Genomic DNA, 20021 nt, shown 5'->3' on the forward strand with positions numbered 1-20021 from the left:
CCTACAGTTAATGTCTCAATATTGGGCCTAGAATACTTAAGACCATGCTTTCATAAAGGGCATGAGGACCTGAGACATCTTGATTGTGTATGTCTCAGCAAGAACATTTCAATGTGAAAACTAGGCTAGTATCTTATGAGTAGGGCAAAGCTAACCCTTGAGTCCAACTGGCAACCAATTCAGATAGAGCTTATGCAAAGGAAAGTTATTTTAAATTGCTATGGTACCAGAACAATGGGTCAAGATGGAAAGAGAGAAGCTGAAGAAAATTGAAAGGATATCTACAAAGAGAAAGGAAATGTTGGAAAATAGAATCTATACAATCAATAACTTTGTAGGAACTGGAATTTGTTAGCCTCCAAAAGAGAAGTCTTCTTAGCTATCCCACAGGAGTAATTTTGCTCCTGTGTCATAGAAATAATAAGTAATATTAATGATTTATGTATTATAATCATTACTGAACACACTCTGACTTGTACTGATAAGTACTGAATAAAAGATAACAAGTATGAGCCTTAGAAGAAAAGGAGGCTTGCCACATTAGCATTCACAGATAGACAGTCTATTGTCTTGGTAATCAAAAATAAATAAATAAACATTTAAAGAACAAGAGAAAGGCTTCCAGTGTAAAGGGTATATTCACTATGAAAAAGTTACTGAAAGACAAATAATCATAGAGGATATCAAACTTTATTATGTCCATTTTAAAGATCAGAAAACTGAGACTCAGAAAGAAAAAATAACTTGCAATCACTCTGCTAGCGTCTGAGCTAGGGCAGGCAACCAGGTCAATCAGCTTAGATTTCTGTGGTGCTGTAAGGTTGATTCAGTCAGCAAGCATTTATTAAGTACTTAATACATGCCAGGCACTATGCAAAGCACTGGGGATAAAAAGAAAGGTAAAAATAGTTCTGGTTCTCAAAGACTATATATTCTAGCACAGGAGACAATGTATAAATAACTAGGTACGTACAAACTATATACAGGACATGAGAAGGGAAAGTATTAGCAGCTAGGGAACCTGGGAAAGACCTTTAGAATTAACATGTGAGCTGAGTCTTGGAGAAAGCTAGGGAAACCAAGAGAAGAAGGTGAGAGGGCAGAGAATTTCAGTCATGTGAGATAGTCAGTGCCAAAGTATGGAGATGGGGAATGATGGAGGGACATGTTTAAGAGACTATAAGTATACTAGTGTAACTGAACAATAGGATGCATGGAAGTAAAATATAAGAATCCCAAAAGCCTCATGATGAAACATACTATCTGCCTCCAGAGGAAGAATCAATACTGTCTGAATACAGACTAAAGCATCCTGTTCCCTTCTTTCTTTCCTTCCTTCCTTGTCTTCTCATACAAAATGATTAATATAGAAATGTTTTATATGATGGCACATGTGTAAATTATATTCGATTGCATACTATCTCAGGCAGGGGGAGAAGAAAATTTGCAACTCAAAACTTAAAAAAAATGCTTAAAATTGTTTTAACATGTAATTAAGGAAAAAATATAATATTATAGAATCCAAAAAAAGTATAAGAATACTTGAAAGGTAGGAAGGGGTCATGTTATAAAAATTTTAAATGTCAAATAATAAGACCATTGTAGCCTATATGTCAGAACTACTCTCCCTTTTAATTGGAGGGATCAGTGTCTTTCATACTTTTGTCCTGGTCCCTGAGCCCCCTAGACACTTAGTTGGACATGATTTACTCCATAAATTACAAGCCACTAGTTCATTTGACCCAGGAGGGACCACTTCCTTGTGTCTTTTATCCCCTACATCCTCCATATCTGAAAGTGCCCCAGTTCCTTTAGATTTCTTTCCCTTAACCCCTTCTGACAATCTGGCTCTTGACCAAGTTTCTTCTAACCTGTGGGCTTCAGATGCTACTGATATTGGGTGAGTCATCAGTGTTGCACCTATTGTTGTACAGTTGACCCACTAAATCCTTATCATCTACACATCAGTACCCACTCAACACTGAGACCTTTGAGGGAGTTAGGCCCTTTGCCAATGCTTATCTATCTAAGGGCCTCATTATTCCCTGTAATTCCCCTCTGAACACACCCTTCTTTCCAGAAGTCAGGAAGTCTGGTGGATGGGACTGGCAACTTGTGCATGATCTCCAAGCAGTTAATGATATTCTAACATCCAGAGCACCTGTCCTGCTAAATCCCCACCCTTTGCTTAACCTAGTACCATCCTGTGTCATTTCCTCAATCGTGGTTGACTTCTGTTGTGCCTTCTTTTCAATCCCAGTTGCCCCTGAAATCCAATTCATTTTGCTTTTCCGTAGGAGGGATGCTAATACATTTGGTCTGTCATTTTGCGGGGATTCACTGAGGTACAGATTTTATTTCTCACAGATATTAAATCAAGATTTATTCTCATCAGATTTTAAGGATTCTGTTCTCCAATATGTTGATAACCTCTCCTTTGTTCCCCCATCCAAAACATTTCTGTTCAAGACTTCTTAATGGTTTAACAGCAAGAGGCTATCAGGTATCTAGGGACAAACTCCTGTTTTTCCTCTCCTCTGTAAAGTTCCTAGGACATCACCTCTCTGCCTCTGGCCTTACTTAGACTGGTTCTGTTTTAAAGCTGTCATTCAGTTTCCTGTACCCCACACCATGTCATTTCCATACCTTTCTTGGTCTGGCAGACTATTGATGTCTTTGGATTCCTTACTTTCAGGTACTGCCTGTCCCCTTTATCATCTCCTAAAGGATTCTGTATCTGAGCCCTTGACTCTTTTGCCAGAAGCTCAAAACTCCTTTGATTCCAACAACCACCAACTTTAGGCATCCCTAACTATTCTCTCCCATTTGATTTTTTGTCTCTGAGAAAGGAGGGAACACAGTTAGCGTGCTGACACAAAAAACATGTTGAAAACTTTCTCCTGTGGGATACTATAGCAAAACCAAACAATGTGGCTAACGGCCTCTGGGGCAGCAGTAGCCACAGCTGTCCTTGTCTCTGCCACTGAGGACATTTGTCTTGACTTTCCCTTAATGGTACATGTTCCCCATGCCATTGAAACACTCCTTAATTCATACCATACTTAGCAATTGTCCTCTAGCAGGCTAGCCAACCTTGAAGTGATTCTGTTATCCAAGCCTAACCTGACCATCAAATGTGTAAACACACTCAATCCAGGTACCTATTTACCTGAGGTGGAAAGTGGGGATGAGATTTTAGACCAGGGGTGGGGAACCTGGGCCTTGAGCTTTGACTGAGTCAAAGTTTTACAGAACAAATCCTTTTTATTAAGGGGATTTATTCTGTGAAGTTTGGATTCAGTCAAAGGGTCATACGTGAGGACCCAGAGGGCCGCATGTGGGCTCAGGGCCACAGTTTCCCCACCCCTGCTTTAGACCATGACTGTATTTTTCTGGAAGGCTTGCTTTCCTCCTAGGAGTACATGAAGGAAATTCCTTTAAAAGGAGCAGACTTTGATGCTATACTTGACTGGCATACTGGTATACTGGTTTACATCTTGTCTCAGAAATGAGGAAAGAGACTTGGTTGCTGGTTATTGCACCACCACAGAAGTGGTTGAAGCTTCATCACTACCTGATTCTGCACAGTAAGCTGGGCTCCAGGCAGTAGCTAGGACTAGTGAATTAGAAAAAGGGAAAAAGATTAATAGCAGGTATGCATTTAGGGTGACACATAACTTTAGGAAGCTATAGAAACATTAGGGTTTCCTCACCTTCTCAGGACAGCTCATTAAAAATTAGAAACAGGTTTCCCATCTATTAGACTGTTTACTATTTCCCCAAGCTGTAGCAGTAATTAAAACTGCAGGGCAAGAAAACAACATTCATGTCTGTGGAAATGACTTGTCTCACCAAACAGCTTAAATTGCAGCTTAAACTCCTCAAATTCCTGAAGTACATGTCCCCATAAGCATGGCCTTATTCAGATATCCATCTCTCTCTGAAGGCAGACCTAAGCTTCCTAACCTAACAAAAGAAGAGATAGCCACTACCCAGAAAAGAATGCTCATCACAAAGTAAGAAAAGTTTCAAAAGGAGGGATATAAACTTGATAAGGCTATGGGACTATAGGTCAGCCCAAACAGACTTATAGTACTCCCTAAAAATGTATCACTCCATACGAAGAAGACCTTCATGCATTCAGTCACTGGAAACCTGACAAGAAAGTGGAGCTAACCTGAAAATGTTGACGGGGGAGTTTTCACAGAGCTGCTATGACCACCTATACCAAGCACAATGCATCTAAACCTCTGAATCCAGCCCATCAGCAGTTTCCTCTCCCAGGTGTGCTCTTTGAAACCTGACAGATTGACTTCATTCGATTGTCACCTGCCCTTAGATACAAATATGCTTTGGTTATGGTCTGTATGTTCTCCCAGTGAGTGAAAGTGTTCCCCTCTCATATTGCCACAGCCTCTGGGGTAGCAAAAATCCTCTTAGACAAAAATCATTCCATTTTGGAAAGGTGGGTGAGGTGGTTCCTAAAGATATACATAGTGATAGAAGTACCTATTTCACAGGAACCCAAGGTCAAATTCATAAGATGTAGTACTGCCATGATGTGAGACATTATGGCTTCCTTAGTATTCTTTTAGGCAACTGGGCAGCAATGAAAACAGTACTGAATTTGGAATCAAAAGACTTGGGGTTCAAATACCATCCCTGCTACTTGGTGTTTTTGTGACCTTGGCAAAGTCTTTTTATCTTCGAGATCTTAGGCCCCTCATTCATAAAATGAAAGGGTTGTATTAGATGATCTTTAGAGTCTTGTTCAACATTAAGATCCCAGTATGATTTTTATTCATTTGGAAACGTATATTCAGGCCTCAAATGATGTTGCCTAGTCCATCCTGAATTGTACTTTACTCTTTATAGTGGGGATTTTTTAAAAAAATTTTTTGGTTTATAGTGTGAAGCAAAAAGTAGGGTTGTTTTTTTTTTTTTAATGCAATAAGCTGGATGAATTTAATTATGGCTGTTAAATTCAGGGAGGGAAACACCTCTGTTATAATAGAGTCAATAAGATCTTATCTAAGATCATTGACTTTTTACTGTATTCAGAAACGTCCTTTCTTCTATGCTGACCCAAGCTTTAGATTTTTTTAAATCAAAAACTATTCAAATTCTATGTTCAAACACAAGTACTTTGCCATATTTGTTAGAATGAGACTAGCTAGCACTTTGTGTTCTGTATTGCTGGTTCCTGTTAAATGGAAACCAAAAAGATCAGATATGGTTTTTATGGAAAAAAGTGACTGAAATTTCACACAGAAAAAATGACATTGGAAACTATATTTCAAAAAGTATATTGTCTTCTGTATTTGAAATTGCTACAAGAGTATAATGTCTATACTTTAAAAAAAGTCTTCCCTGCTTCCCTCTGCATTATCTTTTCTTCTCTACTTAAAAAAAACCACTTTATATATACTTTCATTTCTCCTTTTTCTCTTCTCCTTTTCTTTTGTCAGCTACCCTTCCTCTTTCTTCCCATCCTCTCCTCCCTTCTGCTTCTTCTTTCTCTTGAGATTACACTTTGTTGTCATGTCTAGCACACTACCTGATACATAGTAGGTAAGCACTTAATAAGTACATGTCAAATAGAATTGAACTGCCAATTACCAACTAAATGATTTTTGTCAAGTCACTTCCTAACTACAGTAAGATGGCTAACTCTGACTTTTCTACACCCATCCTCCCCTTCACCCAGTCTTTGAATCCCCCAAATTCTTTCTATTGTGTTTTGTAAGTAGGACTGATTCAATTAAAAAAAAAAAATCTGTTAGACTTTGTTCAAAAGTACTCCACTTTATAGCTCTGCCTAGTGATAATGTTTGATATAAAATTTTGGAATAATCTCTTTGTTCTCTCTGAAGCAAACTCAGAGAGTGCCTCTTCCTATATCAGCAAAAGCCAGCCAAGGCTGACTCTACATTCCTTAAGGAGACCTTTAACCTAAGACACTATCTTGAATAATGGGACGTTTTCCATATCTTAATATTTGCAGACATATACTATGTTATGGCATGTTAATGGTAAAGAAAACACAGACATCTTAGGTCGTAATTTCTATTGAACTTTGTTTACCCTTTCCTATGTCAGTTATCTGTTTAGGGCAGGAAGCCTACCACTTACTAGTGGTGGGATTTCCGAGACATATGTTTACCCAGCTTGGAATCGCAAGGCCTGACCAATATTGCTTTGTTAATTGTCCTGTCTTACTGAATTTATGATTTGTTCAACTAGGAGAGTTCTTTTCTCACGGCAAAATGTATATAGGCCAGAAGATTTCTGCACTGGGTAGCCAGAACATTTCTGGCTCCATAATGCATTATGTACCGTTTTCTTTATGGGGAATTGATCAATTAATTAATTAAATCATAAAATGTATGCATTTAGCCATGTTGCCTTTTCTTCAACAAGTTTTCAGGTCAACACTAGTCACCCAAGTAACTTGCTAGCTAAGGCAATATTTAAGGTTTACAAAAAGGCTTCCTCACAACTCCTGGAGTTTGGTAATGAAAATATTATCATGCCTAGAGCTCTTAGTAGAGCAGAGTGGTAGGGTCTCTACTCAAGTAGAAGTGCTGGGCCCTGGGGTCAGGAAGACATCTTCCTGAGTTCAAATTTGGCCTCAGACACTTAGTAGCTGTGTGACTCTGAGCAAGTCACTTGCCCATTTGACTCAGTTTCCTCATCTGTAAAATGAGATGGAGAAGGAAATGGCAAACTACTTCCGAATGTTTGCCAAGAAAACCCCAAATGGGGTCACACAAAGAGTGAGGCACCTACAGGAAACGACTTAACAAAAGCAACAACAAAGGGAAATTGAAAAGGCTTGCATGACTTTAAGGAAGATCAGGGTTGAATTTGGTGGTGGGGAGAGGGTGGAGCTGTGACTGGGGGAAGCTGTTGGTGTGGGAAGCAGAGATATTCACTGTCTCATGAGATTTCTTGGACCTAGGGGTAAGGTAGAAGTCATAATTTAGGGGGCTGACTAGCTAAAAAGTGGGGACGAAGACCTAATACTAACACTGACCCAAACCTAGACCCAGGGAGATACCCCTCCTTCCCACTCCACCCCCTCCACTGTACTTTATTGGACCTAACGGCGTGTCTCCCGCCACAGAAGGCATCTGGGCTTCAGGGCAACCTTGTTTTGGAAATGCACAGTCCACCATTAGCCCCGGGTGAGAAAGGGGCGTGGGGAGGGGTGGGCGACATAATTCAGTCAAAGAGCCCGGGGGTGCGGGGGGATGGGGGGAAGGTGACTTTTCTTCTCTTGTTAGTTTTGTATACTCCCTCTTCAAACTTTTCCTCAGAGATTGAACATGAGGACCAACTTAAAAATGTGGGTGTCCAATTTTGCAGGAGAGAGTAAGGGACTCTAGGGCTTCAGGACCTTCAGGAAACGTGTCTCAGGCACGGTGCTAAGAGATGGTCAGGCTGCTCTGGGAAGAGAGAAATGCTTTCCCAAGCCTAGGAGTTCTAGAGTGGATCATCTCACAGATCTTTTCTAGATCTAAATTATCTAAGATCCTCTAAGTTATCCTCCGTACAACTACAAAATGATACGAGGACTGTGTTCCCCCTTACTGCACTCCTAGTAATGGAAGTAGAGCCGCATTTGAATTCAGGTTCTCCTGGGCTCCAACCCCAGCTCTTTCCTAACCACCTAAGTGACCCTGGACAAATTACCTAACGTTTTTTGCCCAGGGTTTCCTCCCACCATAAACCCGGCGGGGTTGAACTAAAGGTCTTTCTGCAGACCAGGGGTGACTACACTCTGGGGCTGGGGCGTGGGCTCGGGAGCTGGAGCTGAGCTGCGCAGGCGCGAGCGGGCGGTAGGCTGACAGGCGGGCACAAGGCTGTGGGGCTGGCATTAGCTTCTCTTCCGGGAGCCGTGGAGTGGCTTGAAGAGGCTGCGGGGAGGGCTGGAGCTAGCGGTGAGTGCTCCCCGGGCCGAGGCTGGCAGAGGCTGGGAGGGCTGGCAGGAGGGAGGCACCAGGGGCCTGGGGCATTCCTTGGCCGGCTAGAGGTCCGGGGGCGGAGACATCTGCACCACTTCACCCCCAGCTGCCTTTGATAAGACCCCATGGGAGGCCCCCGGGACCTCGGCTGCGGCGGGAGGGGACAGCTCCAGGCCGGGAGCCCCTCCTTCTGCCAGGATACCTAGGTCATCCACCTTCCCGGCTCTGGTCCGTCCTCTGCTGGATTCTAGGGAGTCGGGGAACAGCCGGACGAAGCCTGGCTCTAAATGGGCATCCAAGATGGCTGCCGCCCTGGGGTCCCCGCGCGGCCGTCTGGAGGGGACAGCGCGAGCCGTTGCTAGGTGATGGACCCCGGGGGAAAGGCCCCTGGGATCCCGAACTCCAGAGTTTACAGAGATCATCATGCCACAGCCTTTCAATTTGCTGTTGAAACTGAGGTCTGAAGAAGCCAAGTGATTTCAATTAGACCAACATTTTTCAAGAGTCCACTATATGACATGCAAAGGCGACTTTGCCAGGTCACCCTGTTATAAGGCGCAGAATTCAAGTTGGAACCCAGATCGCTCATGCTTTTTTTGCAGGCAGTGGTTCTAACACTTGAGGGATGTAACCCGGTGTTGCTAAGTTTCCCTCTGAACCCAAGTTTTTCGTAAAATGAGAGTATTGCTATTTGCACTACGGATCTTGCAAGGTTGTTGAAGGAAAGTACTTTTTAAGCTATATTGTATTATATAAAAGTCAGCTGGTCTTTTACCTTGCTTAGATTCGTTTAGCAGAAATTTATGTGCTTTTTTTGTACCTGGGGCAGAGTGCAAAGGGAGAATACAAAGATAAATAAGGAACATCTCCTGCCCTAAGGAGAAGCTCTTAAGGGAGAATTTGCGTTTTAATTTTTTGATAAGTGTATTTCCATATAATTGTTTTCCTTTATAATCCTATGTATTTTATTTTCTATATTTAAAAATATTATTCTAAGAAGGGAGACAAACTGCCACAGGAGCCCAAGAGATTAAAAAAAAAAAAAAGGTGATAAACCTCTGCCTTAAAGGAATTTAAGACTCAGAAATCTTAAAATGTTAGAGCTGCAAGGCACAACTACCTCATTTTACAAGAAACTGAAGCCCAGAAAAACTTGGTCAAAGTTACACAGCAAGTTTGTTGTAGACCTAGAATAGAAACTCCGGTCTCCTGATAAAAGACTAAAGAGCTCTTTCCTGCTGTACCTCACTGCCCCTGCTAAGTAGCTAGTTAGATGAATGGGAACAAATTATTTATCTCTCTGGTCTTCAGTTTCTCCAGCTATAAAGTGAAGACTGGAATATTTTATCTCCTGGACACCATCTGGTTCTGACATTCTGTAATTCAAGGGTTATATTGTGTAATATACTTGTAAGTTCATCAGAAATTCAAACAGAGTAAATGTTCCTTGGATTGGTGTACGTGGATAAGGCCTTATAAAGCCCAGTGTAGGCCAATAAAAGTATAGGAAGTTTTAGAAAATCTTTTTTGTGTTACTCTTCTTAGGCATATCTGTGAAATGCAAGTATTAAAATGTGTCAGCTGGGATCTCTTACCTTAATCCTTACAAAGGATTAGATGATCTCTGTGGTCCCCTTTAGCCCTAAAATCCTTTCATCCTACATTAGTCCTATGGAAGCTATAGAGACTGGATAGGATTGCCTCTGAACAGCAAAGAACTAATTAGTTTTTGGAAGTATTCACTTAACCTGCTATAAAATCTGGTGTGTCAGGTTATGAGAAGATAATATCTCTGTTCTTGTGGACAAACATCAATAAATACTGACCTAATTTCAAAGAAGGTTGGCTTCATCCCTGGATTTTAAAGTAGAAGTAAACAGTAGTCACTTTTTTTTAATGGAGAAATTTTACTGACCATCTAGATTATTATTAATTCATGAATTGGAATGTGTTAAATGTGCTCCTATTAATAGTATAAGGGGCGAATGAGTTATTTTATAATTTTTCAGTACAGTTACTGTTAAATAGCTATAGTGGGCAGTATTAATATTGGTATAACAGTAACAACATATTACAGAAATACTGAAACAAAAACAACTTTTAAAAAAATTTACAAAATTCTATTGATACTACAGAACCATAAAATGTCCTGCATGACTTGGTACAAAGTAACAAAATACATAGGTATGGGGTCTACACATGTTGTTTAAATGTTACAAATCCCCTTTCTCCAAAGAGATTATGGTACAATATTTCAAAATGAGTTGATTTCTCCATCTGTGGTATGTTACTCCTTTTTATTTTGGTTTCAGTTAAATCCCACAAACGTTTATTAAATCCTTCACATGTATGAGGCCTGATGCTAGACCCTTTATAACCTATAACGAAGGTAGATATAAGACAGTTCCTACTTTCAGAGAGCTCAAAAAAAGGTATGTATACAAATAAGTATGATACTAGTGAAAATAAGGAAAAAGCAAAGGAAAGATCCAAGCAAACTTTTAGGAGAGATTGGAATAGGGTGAGAAAAGCCCCCTAGAGAGGGGAGGGAGTGACCAAAGTCTTTGTGGTAGAGGAAAGGTGAAGGAGTTGATCAAAAAAGATGTAGTCTTGGGAGAAGGCATAAGCAAAGGGATGTGGTCTTGTGAAGAGAAGACGACAGACTAGCAGTATTTGTTGGATATTTAGAGTACTAAGTTGGGGCAGCTAGGTGGTGCAGTGGATAGAGCACCAGTGCATGAGTCAGGAGAACCTGAGTTCAAATCTCTCCTCAGACACTTGATACTCACTGGCTGTGTGACCTTGGGCAAGTCATTTAACCCCAGTCACCTCATCCTGGGTCATCTCCAGTCATCCTGATGAATATCTGGTCACTGGGTTCAGATGGCTCTGGAGGAGAAGTGAGGCTGATGACCTGCACAGCCCTCCATCACTCAAAACAAAGTCAAGTGCAAGTCATGTCATCATTTCTCTGATGGCATGGTCTTCGGCAATGAAGGATGAACACACACACACACACACACACACACACACACACACACACACAGTACTAAGTAGAATGCTTCAGAGAGGCAGTGTGGGATAGTGGATAGTAAGTTGCCCAGAGTCAGATCCCTCCCTTTTTACATATTGCTTATGTAGTTCTGCTCAGGTCACTTCACATTGTGGTACCATAGACAGTGCTACAACTACAGGATGTGGAGCACCTGCTGATCTGCATTGGTAGGCAGAATTTATTTTCTTTTGCTCATCAGGTTCCCCCCCCCCCCCCCCACTAATGAAATAACAGGTCTGGACTTCTCATTCTCCTCCCCAGATGCTGAATGTAAGCTACTTGTGAGCAGACTCCACTTGGTGTTTTTTTTTTTTATTCTTAGTGCCTAGCATATAGTAGTCATTTCAGTTTACGGTAAGATAAAGCTGGGTGATTATTCTGTTGGTAGCGAAAAGGACAAAATAGAGAAAGACTATATAAAAGGGTGGAATATCAGTTATAAGAACAGTAGCTGTTATAGTCTGGAAGACCAGAGGACTTAAATGTAGATGTACATAGGATCATAGATTTCAGACTCAAAAGGACTTTAGAGGTCATCAAGCCCAACCCTCTTGTGTTATAGATGAGAAAGTTGAGGCCTAGAGAGATTATCACCCTCAGTGACACAATGAAGAAGCCGGTTTTAAATCTAGTTCCTCTGACCCAAGCCCAGCTTAATTTCCCCAGTACCAGGGTTTCAGTAAGAGTGGAGAGGAGGGGAATGGCATGAAAGACTGAGGAACCTATCTTATCAAATGACTGGAAGGGCGAAGGGAGTGTCCAAAGTGATTCTTCCGTACTCTCCTTCTATTGCCAGCACTCAGCATGCTCTTCTTTGAGGCTTACTCCACTCAGGTATAACATCCAATCCAGATAGTGATATCAGTTATCTAGCAATCTCGAAATCATTATCCTTCTTTTCTCAAGGAATTCAGTACTTGGATTATGTTCTTCCTTAACATTGCTTTACACATCAGGAATTCAACATGAGTGCTGGTATTCTTTCAAACACCAGTTCCTCAGATTATTCAACTCCTATCACCTATTTTGTCTCCAATTTAGAGGTGGTTATACACATGGTATTACTATTACCTCCTAAGTCTTCCATTTTCATTTATTTTCTTTTTAACATTGTTTTCTTTTTAAATTTTGAGTTTAAGATTCTCTTCCTCTCTCACACCCATCCACTTCCTGAGAAGGAAAATAATGTATCAATTATACAACTGAAATCATAGAAAACATTTTCATATTAATCATTGTTAAAAAAAGGCAAAAAATAAAGTGAGAAAATTATACTTCAGTGGGTACTCAGAGCTTATCTCTCTGGAGGTGGATAGCATTTTTTCATCCTGAGTCATTTGAGACTCTGAGATCACTGTATTGATTAGAGTAACCAAGTCTTTCACAGTTGATCATCACTACAGCATTGCTGTTGCCACGTGCACAATGATCTCCTGGTTCTATTAATTTCACTTTGTATCATTTTATATAGGTCTTGATTCATATAAGTCTTGACTTACTGAAACCACTCCCCTCATTGGTTCTTACAGCACCATAGCACTCCACAATCATATCACACAACCTGTTCAGCCATTGCCCAATTGTTGAGCATCCCCTTGATTCTAATTCTTTGCCACCAAAAAAAACGAGCTGCTATAAATATTTTTGCACATATTTCTACTTTTCCTTTTTCTTTGATCTCTTTGTGGTACAGACCTAGTAGTGGGATTGCTGGGTTAAAGGGTATGCACATTTTGATAGCCCTGTGGGTACAGTTCCAGATTGTGCTCCACAAGGGTTAAACCAGTTCAGTATTTCACCAACAAATCTTTAATGTAACAATTTTTCTTCATACCCTCCAGCATTTGACATTTCTGATAGGTATAAGGTGGTATCTCAGAATTATTTTAATTTGCCTTTCTCTAATCAATAATGGTTTAGAACATTTTTTTATATGACTACAGATAGCTTTGATTTCTTCTTTTGAAAACTACCTGTTTATATTCTTTGGCCATTTATCAGTAGAAAATGCTCTTTTTTTTTTTATAAGTTTGACTCAGTTCTCTATATATTTGAGAAATGAGGACTTTGTCAGAGACACTTGCTGTAAAATGTTTTGATACTATTTCATTGTGTATTCATAAAATGCAGTTTTTGTTGTTGTTTGTTTTGTTTGCTTTGCTTTGGTTTTTGTTTGTTTGTTGTTTTCCCTGGAAATTGGAACCAAGATGGTGGAGTAAAGGCTGGGACTCAGATGGACTCTCCCAGCATTCTCCTCCAAAAAACTTCAATGCCTCAAGTCAAATTTTGAAGCAGCAGAGCTAACAAAAGATCAGAGGGAGACATTTTTGCAGCATAAGACAACTTGAGAGGTCCACAGGAGAGGTCTATAACACTGGGGTACTTTCTGTCATCCTCTCTGGGTATTCTTTATCCTCTGGGTTTTCATGACACTGCTCTCTCATGGCTTTCCTAATCACATTAGTCACCTTTGCTGGATCATCCCCAATAAATCCTCTAACTGGTTATACACAGGGCTCTATACTGAAGCTTCTTATATTCTCCACACATTCTGTCTTGGGAATCTCTTCCATTCACGTGGACATACTTATCATCCTTGATGGTGATTAACAGAGCTATCTGTCCAATTCTAATCTCTCCTCACTTTTAGATATACATCACCAAATACCGAGGGAACTTTTTGAAATGAATGTCATGTGCATCTAAAATTCAACTCCAAAGTCCAAAACTCATTGTATTCAATTTTTCCCTTAAACCTGCTCCTCTTTTGCATTTCCCTATTTTTGTCAGGGATAGCTACCATTCTGCCAGGACCCCATATTAAAACTGTCATTTTCAATTCCTCACTTTCACTCACTCCACATATCCACTAGTTTGCTAGATTTTGATATTCTAGGCCCTGCTTTTGTCTTTGAATCCCCAGCACACAGATGCTTAATAAATAATCGTTGATTGGTTCTTTTGACTGAAGTTTTGAGCCAGGGTGACTAGAGAAATGGCCTTGTGGAAATAGAAAAGTTAGGGGATTAAAAGGAGGGGTTCAGTTCAGGACATATCAGCTTTAAGATGCTGCCATCAGGACCTTAAAATCCTGGAGCTAGTCAGTAGGCAATTAAAAATAAGGGACTGGAATTCTAAGAAAAGATTGGAAGTGGATTTGAGGGTATGTTGAGAGCTAACAATCTGTCTAGAACAGGGGTGGGGAACCTGCAGCCTCGAGGCCACGTGTGACCTAGGTTCTTGGGTGCAACTTTTGGCTGAGTCCAAGTTTTACAGAACAAATCCTTTAGTAAAGGGATTTGTTCTATGAAGTTTGGATTCCGTCCAAAGGGCTGCACTTGAGGACCTAGAGGGCTACATGTGGCTTTGAGGATGCAGATTCCCCACCCTTGGTCTAGAATCATTCCTTTAAGAAGAAAAATGTATGCACTTTTATTATGGAAAAGTTATAATTTGAGGCCTCAGATAAAATATATTTTACTCTTTGAAGGTTAGGAGCAGAGCCCATTTAATTTTGTCACTAAAAATATGCTTTTAACCCTCTGTGACTTAAAAAATGCCATTTAATTATCTTTTCTATTAATACATTCCCTCTAACTGATGGTAGATTTGTCGATTTGTTGATTTGTGGATTTGATGGTAGATTCCTGAAAGGAGTCATATGAAGTCTAAAATCTCAGAACTGAAAGGGACTTAAGAGATCATTTAGTCCATTCTCTTCTTTTTTTTTAGAGGAGGAAGCTGGAGCCCATGGAGGAAAACCAAATTGTCCAAGATCATACAGCTTTTTAATGATGGATTGCTTATGTTTCATCTTAGTTATGGCAGTACAGATAAGTTTAAAATCAAACAAGTTGTGAGTATGATGAGTCTGTAAGATTAGAGAATGTTTTCCAAATTCTAATAAAGTTATTGAAGGTAGCATGGCATAGCAGATAAAGAACCGACCTCAGAATCAGGAAGACTTGAATTTAAGAGGCTGATAAATTTATCAAAGGTCATGTGATCCTGAATAAATCATTTCATTCCTAGGAAACTCTAAGACTGGCCTGAACAACTTGTGGCCCCAGGCTGCTTATAGCCTGCCAAAGAATTTCAGGTAGCCCAAGGATTTGGGGTAACCTGTGAAAATTGTAGAGGAAAAATATACCTTGTATGTAGAGGAAATCCTCAGCCAGCAGCCAGAGGGTTGGCCCACATGCAACTTATGCAAGCCTGCTCTAGGACTAAGTTGCAGAGAAATTGCCGCTCCATTCAGGGAGAGGGAATTTTTTATGGGGAGCTCTCTATACTGATGAAGCTTAGATCTAGCTTTTTTTAAAATTTGTTTTTATTTAAAATATCTTTTCTTACCACTTAACACAAAATGGAACATTTTACATAGATTTTTGATGACACTTTTAACTGAAAATATGGTAATTTTTGTCATAATTACATCATCTTCATTGAGAAAACACTTATCAGTTGGCTTTACTGAAGATTTGAAATGTCTCTTTACCTGTTTCACAGAATCAAAGAATGTTAGAACTGGAATGAACCTTAAAGACCATCTAGTCCAACTCCCTCACTTTACAGATGAGGAAACTGAGGCCCAGAGAGGTGAAGGGACTTGCTCAAGGTCACAGAGCTAGTAAGTGGTAGAATTCTAAGTCAAGTGTTCTTTCCACTATACCATACTTACTCCCCATTATGCCATTCCTCTACCCCCAAAAGGCCTTAATTGTAAAGATTATGATAGTCTTCCACATGGGGAGCTTCAAAACAAGTTAATATCTTTACCTCTTTGGACTCTGTAACTTAAATGGAAAGTCAGCATAATTCAGTGAACCATTGAAACAGTGGACAGAAACAAGACCAAGTTAAAGATTTCTTAGGCTTTTTATATACAAGTCATTTATGAAAGGTTCTAAGCATTAACCTGATTTACATGTTAAACTATCTTAGTACCTAGAATATAGAACATTTTAGATGTAAAGGGACCATAGCATGTAAAATGTTAACACTGGAAGAGACTTTAGGACATAGAATTTAAAAGCTTGAAGATATTTCAGAAACAATCTAAATCTAGCCCCTTCATTCTGTAGAATAATTTTCCTCAGAGAGGGGAAAAGACTTTTTTAACATCAAATTCTAGTCTTTGATATTGCTAGAAATTGAAACCCAAGGTTTTCTGACTAAATGCAGTTCTTTAAAGTTAGATTTTTGGCTTATGGAGGAATTATTTTCTTATAGCTGGAATGTTTTTACGATTCCAATAAAAATATCATAATTTAACACAGTCCTCAAGGTTCATAAAATGGAAGCCTTTTGTATTTCACTCAGTGCACAAGCATTTATTAATTGCCTCTTTTATATGCTAAGTAGTGTGTGAGATGCTGGGGATACAAAAAACAAAAGAGAAACAGTTCCTGTCCTCAAGGAGTCCTATTCCTCAGTAATGAAAATTTCTTGAATAGAGTTCAGGACCATCCACCACCACTCCTTAAGAGATACTATTAGTGTTGATTTTGTATACTAGCTTTTACTCCTATTTATAGCTTAAGCTTGGAGTTCTGCATTTTATGTTCACTTAGGAGGGAAATGAAAACCTAAGCAGAGGGGGAAAAAATCTGTGACCCTGACATAGTCCTGTATTTGTAAGGGAGCATTGTCTTGCCTGAATGGGCACAGAATGGACCAGGGTTCGTGAATGTGCTGTTGTTTTTGTTGCTAATGTTAGAGCTGAAAAGAGATTTTAAAACATAGAATGTCAGTGTTGGAAGGGATCTTAGAAACTAGTGCAAAAATTCTCTATGTGTCGTATAGAATGATCTGCTACTGATCCATCATCATTGGGACATATTTGGTGTTGGCAGTGACAATTAATGTCGTGATTAAAGTATTTCTTGCTATACCTACCTAACTTGAAAGGGGAGTTATATGGAAAGTATTTTGCAAAACTTTAAGCACTATATAAATATGAGCTGTTACTCTTCTTGTGAATATTAGCACATATCTTAAGACAGGTAGTTGGTGTTAAGTTGAGAATAAGGCCATTAAACAAAACCAAGGAAATGAACATCATGACCTTGGCACCTGATAGATTTTGGTGGGGATGTTATCTTAGCCAGTCCTTGTATCTCCTTCACATAAACTACTGCGCTTTTTCTATGTAATGAACTTTTTGCAGAATAGTTGTTAAATGAATGAATGATTTTGAAGTATTTTGAATGGGAATGAATAAATGGAATGTTTTATTGCTTTGAAATCCTAATTTATACAAGGTCTACACTAAATATAAAATTACCCCATTGGTTAGTCCACTTGTTTCAAAAGATTTAGTAAATAGAGATCTTATATACCATACTTGAATTGTAGATTTCGAATGAATGAGGTCTGATAATAGCAACTTTTTTATCCATTGAAATAATCAGCATAAAGTTGTGTTACAGAACACTAGGATATCTTACCAAAACTATTGAAATCTAATATCTGATTCTGATAAGGTAAGACATAAGTTAATCATCCATCTCTTTAATAGTATAAAAAATATTTTCTTTGCCTTTTTAAGCAAAGTATTTACTATGCACCAGTTTGTCCAGTGGCCTTATGTGTAGGATATTTTCCCAACTAGAGATGAAGCTGATAATTTAAATTTCTTAAGTTATGCCCTTCAACTCCTACACCAATACTTTTGGCTTGAAATATTTATAAAAATTTATTCATATTTTTGTCTTTATTTGTTGTTTAGTGCTTTTTGGGGAGAACCTACACTAAAAATATTGCCTCTCCAAATTTTTGTAGCATTTATTTGAAAAAGCTACTCAGTGCTTAACAAGTCTGCTAAGAGCTAACTTTATCCCATTTGTGAATTAGAAATAATTATACTTCTCCTTGCAAGTTTTAGCTATTTAATGAGCATATACAGTCTGTAAGGTGCTTTTTTCCCCCAGAGAGGCTATTTAAACACAGTATATGGTATTGGTCTTAGAGAAAGCTAATATGACTTGTATTTCTTTTGTCTGCTATATTACTGCTAGCTTGTATAAGTGAAACTGACCTACCTGTGGTGATATTAAAGGGACATTGTGCCTGATTAAGTGTGTTGTTACTTTGCCACAGTTACTCAACCAAATGTAGAGAGTCTATATTCATCATAGAAGGGGGAAAGTCAGCTCAGTTCTAATAAACATTTATTGAGTGCTTTTAATGCACAAAGGACTGTTAGACAACAGAAGTAGAGCTGAAGGAAGGAGAATTTACAAGCTTATTGGTGAATCTTCTCTTGAAAATAATGTGTAATTAAAACATGTGAGTCATAGTTAATAATTAAGCTTTACCCTATTTGGAATTATTTGGTTTTGTAAGAATGGAATGTGTGCTTATATTTTAAATTTTTTCCGTTTTAGGAAAACAAAACATTTTTAATACAATTTAGATTTTTTCTTAATGCCTTAATAGTATTTAGAACATTTTAATTAGAATTATATTCTTTTAATTTGATTCTCTAAAAAGCATATCTTTATATTCTTGAACTGAGATATGTTATAAAATTGTCTCTGCTACACTTAATCCTACTTTCTAAAACTATAGGATGTTAGTTCTCATTTATCTAGTTTATGAGTAATCCAGGACCCTTGCTCCATAAAATTTCCATTTTCCAACATTGGTCATTTTACTATTTAAATACAGTTTGGGTAATGTGATTGGTAAAGTTTGAAATTAATGGCTAAGATTATTTTAAGACTATGTGTACTGTATTTCTTTTATTTGTTCTCACCTCTTTCATGATCTTAGCACAAAGAATTTCCTTTTATTTTGACTAATTCACATTCTCCTCTACAAGTTAGAGCCCGGTTTTCCCTTCAAATTAAATATTCTCTTGGTAATAAAATTAAGTACTTAAGGAGAGCTTAACTTTGTGACTCAACTAATGCATCTTAATTCACAGAAATAACACTGTCCTTAACTTACTACTAGTGAGACTTAAGGTATTGGTAGTGTTTAGTGCTTTTGAAAAGCAATTTGTAATAAATTCATTGACTTTAGGCTGGACCTTGTTTCAATTTGCTTAATTTAGGGTTGGCAGTGGAGTTAGAGGGGCTGATTACTTTAAAAATACTTATAACTTGAAAAGCAAAAATAGCAAATTATTAAAAATAAATACTTCCTGACTTGTGTTTACATCTCTAGTACAACATAGTCCCTAAAATATAGGAGGTGTTTAATTGTTGAATTAAATCTTTTATAGTCTTGTGAAGAAAAAGTAATAGCTATATGAAAGTGAGCATAGTTTTTAAAATATGAACCAAAGAAACTAAATCTAAGCATACCCAATATGTAAGAATTGTATTAATATCATTGACTGTATACTTGGTATGATTTTTTAAGACATATAGAAATAGTGAACTCAGTGACAAGCTGTATATCTGTCATATGAGGACCATGTTCTTTGAGTTCATCACCAGAAGGCTGGCCATCAGATAATGATTTTTTTCAGCTAAGGCATCTAATCCAGTGTTATCTAAAGAAGTGGTCACTATACTTTTAATGTGTTTTCCTATCAGTGAAATCATTTTGAGCTGTCTCATCTTCTCAAGGCCCAACTCTAAGAGTAAAATTATGCAAAACTTTTTCTGTTCCACCTGGGTACTAGAACCTCCCCCCAAATTGTCTTATATCTGTTTTTTTTATATATTGTATATGCCTATATATGTGTACATTGTCTTGCAGTCAGTTAGCATTTATTAAACACCTACTATGTGGCAAACCCTGTACTAAGTGATACTAAGAATACAGAGATGGGCAAAAAAACAGTGACTGTGATGAGGGCTGGAAAGATAGAGGAACCCCAAGACTGGAGTTCCCTGCATGGGCTATCTGGAATAGAATTTGCAAACTCAAGCATTCTTGAGGTCAAGGTGGTAAAGATTTATTATGCTTTTCAGCAGATAAGAGTTCCTAGGGAACCTGCAACCTTAGAGGGGTACAGTTACAGTTTATATAGATTATTCTGTAAT

General features: G+C 38.5%; 1 protein-coding gene across 2 annotated transcripts in view; it reads left to right on the forward strand.

The window, feature by feature from the left end:
- The first annotated feature begins 7805 nt into the window (after positions 1-7805).
- The window catches only part of SFXN1 (sideroflexin 1), a 41314-nt gene continuing 29098 nt past the window's right edge, over positions 7806-20021 (forward strand). Inside the window, exon 1 of one of the 2 annotated variants that reach the window (XM_072631003.1) lies at positions 7806-7943. The gene's annotated coding sequence lies outside the window, so the exon portion shown is untranslated. Of the gene's footprint in view, positions 7944-15560; positions 15653-20021 lie in introns of those variants that run through there. The other variant, XM_072631004.1, reaches the window with a different exon arrangement.

Source organism: Notamacropus eugenii, chromosome 1 (assembly GCF_028372415.1).
Source record: "Notamacropus eugenii isolate mMacEug1 chromosome 1, mMacEug1.pri_v2, whole genome shotgun sequence".
Taxonomy (NCBI): Eukaryota; Metazoa; Chordata; class Mammalia; order Diprotodontia; family Macropodidae; genus Notamacropus; species Notamacropus eugenii.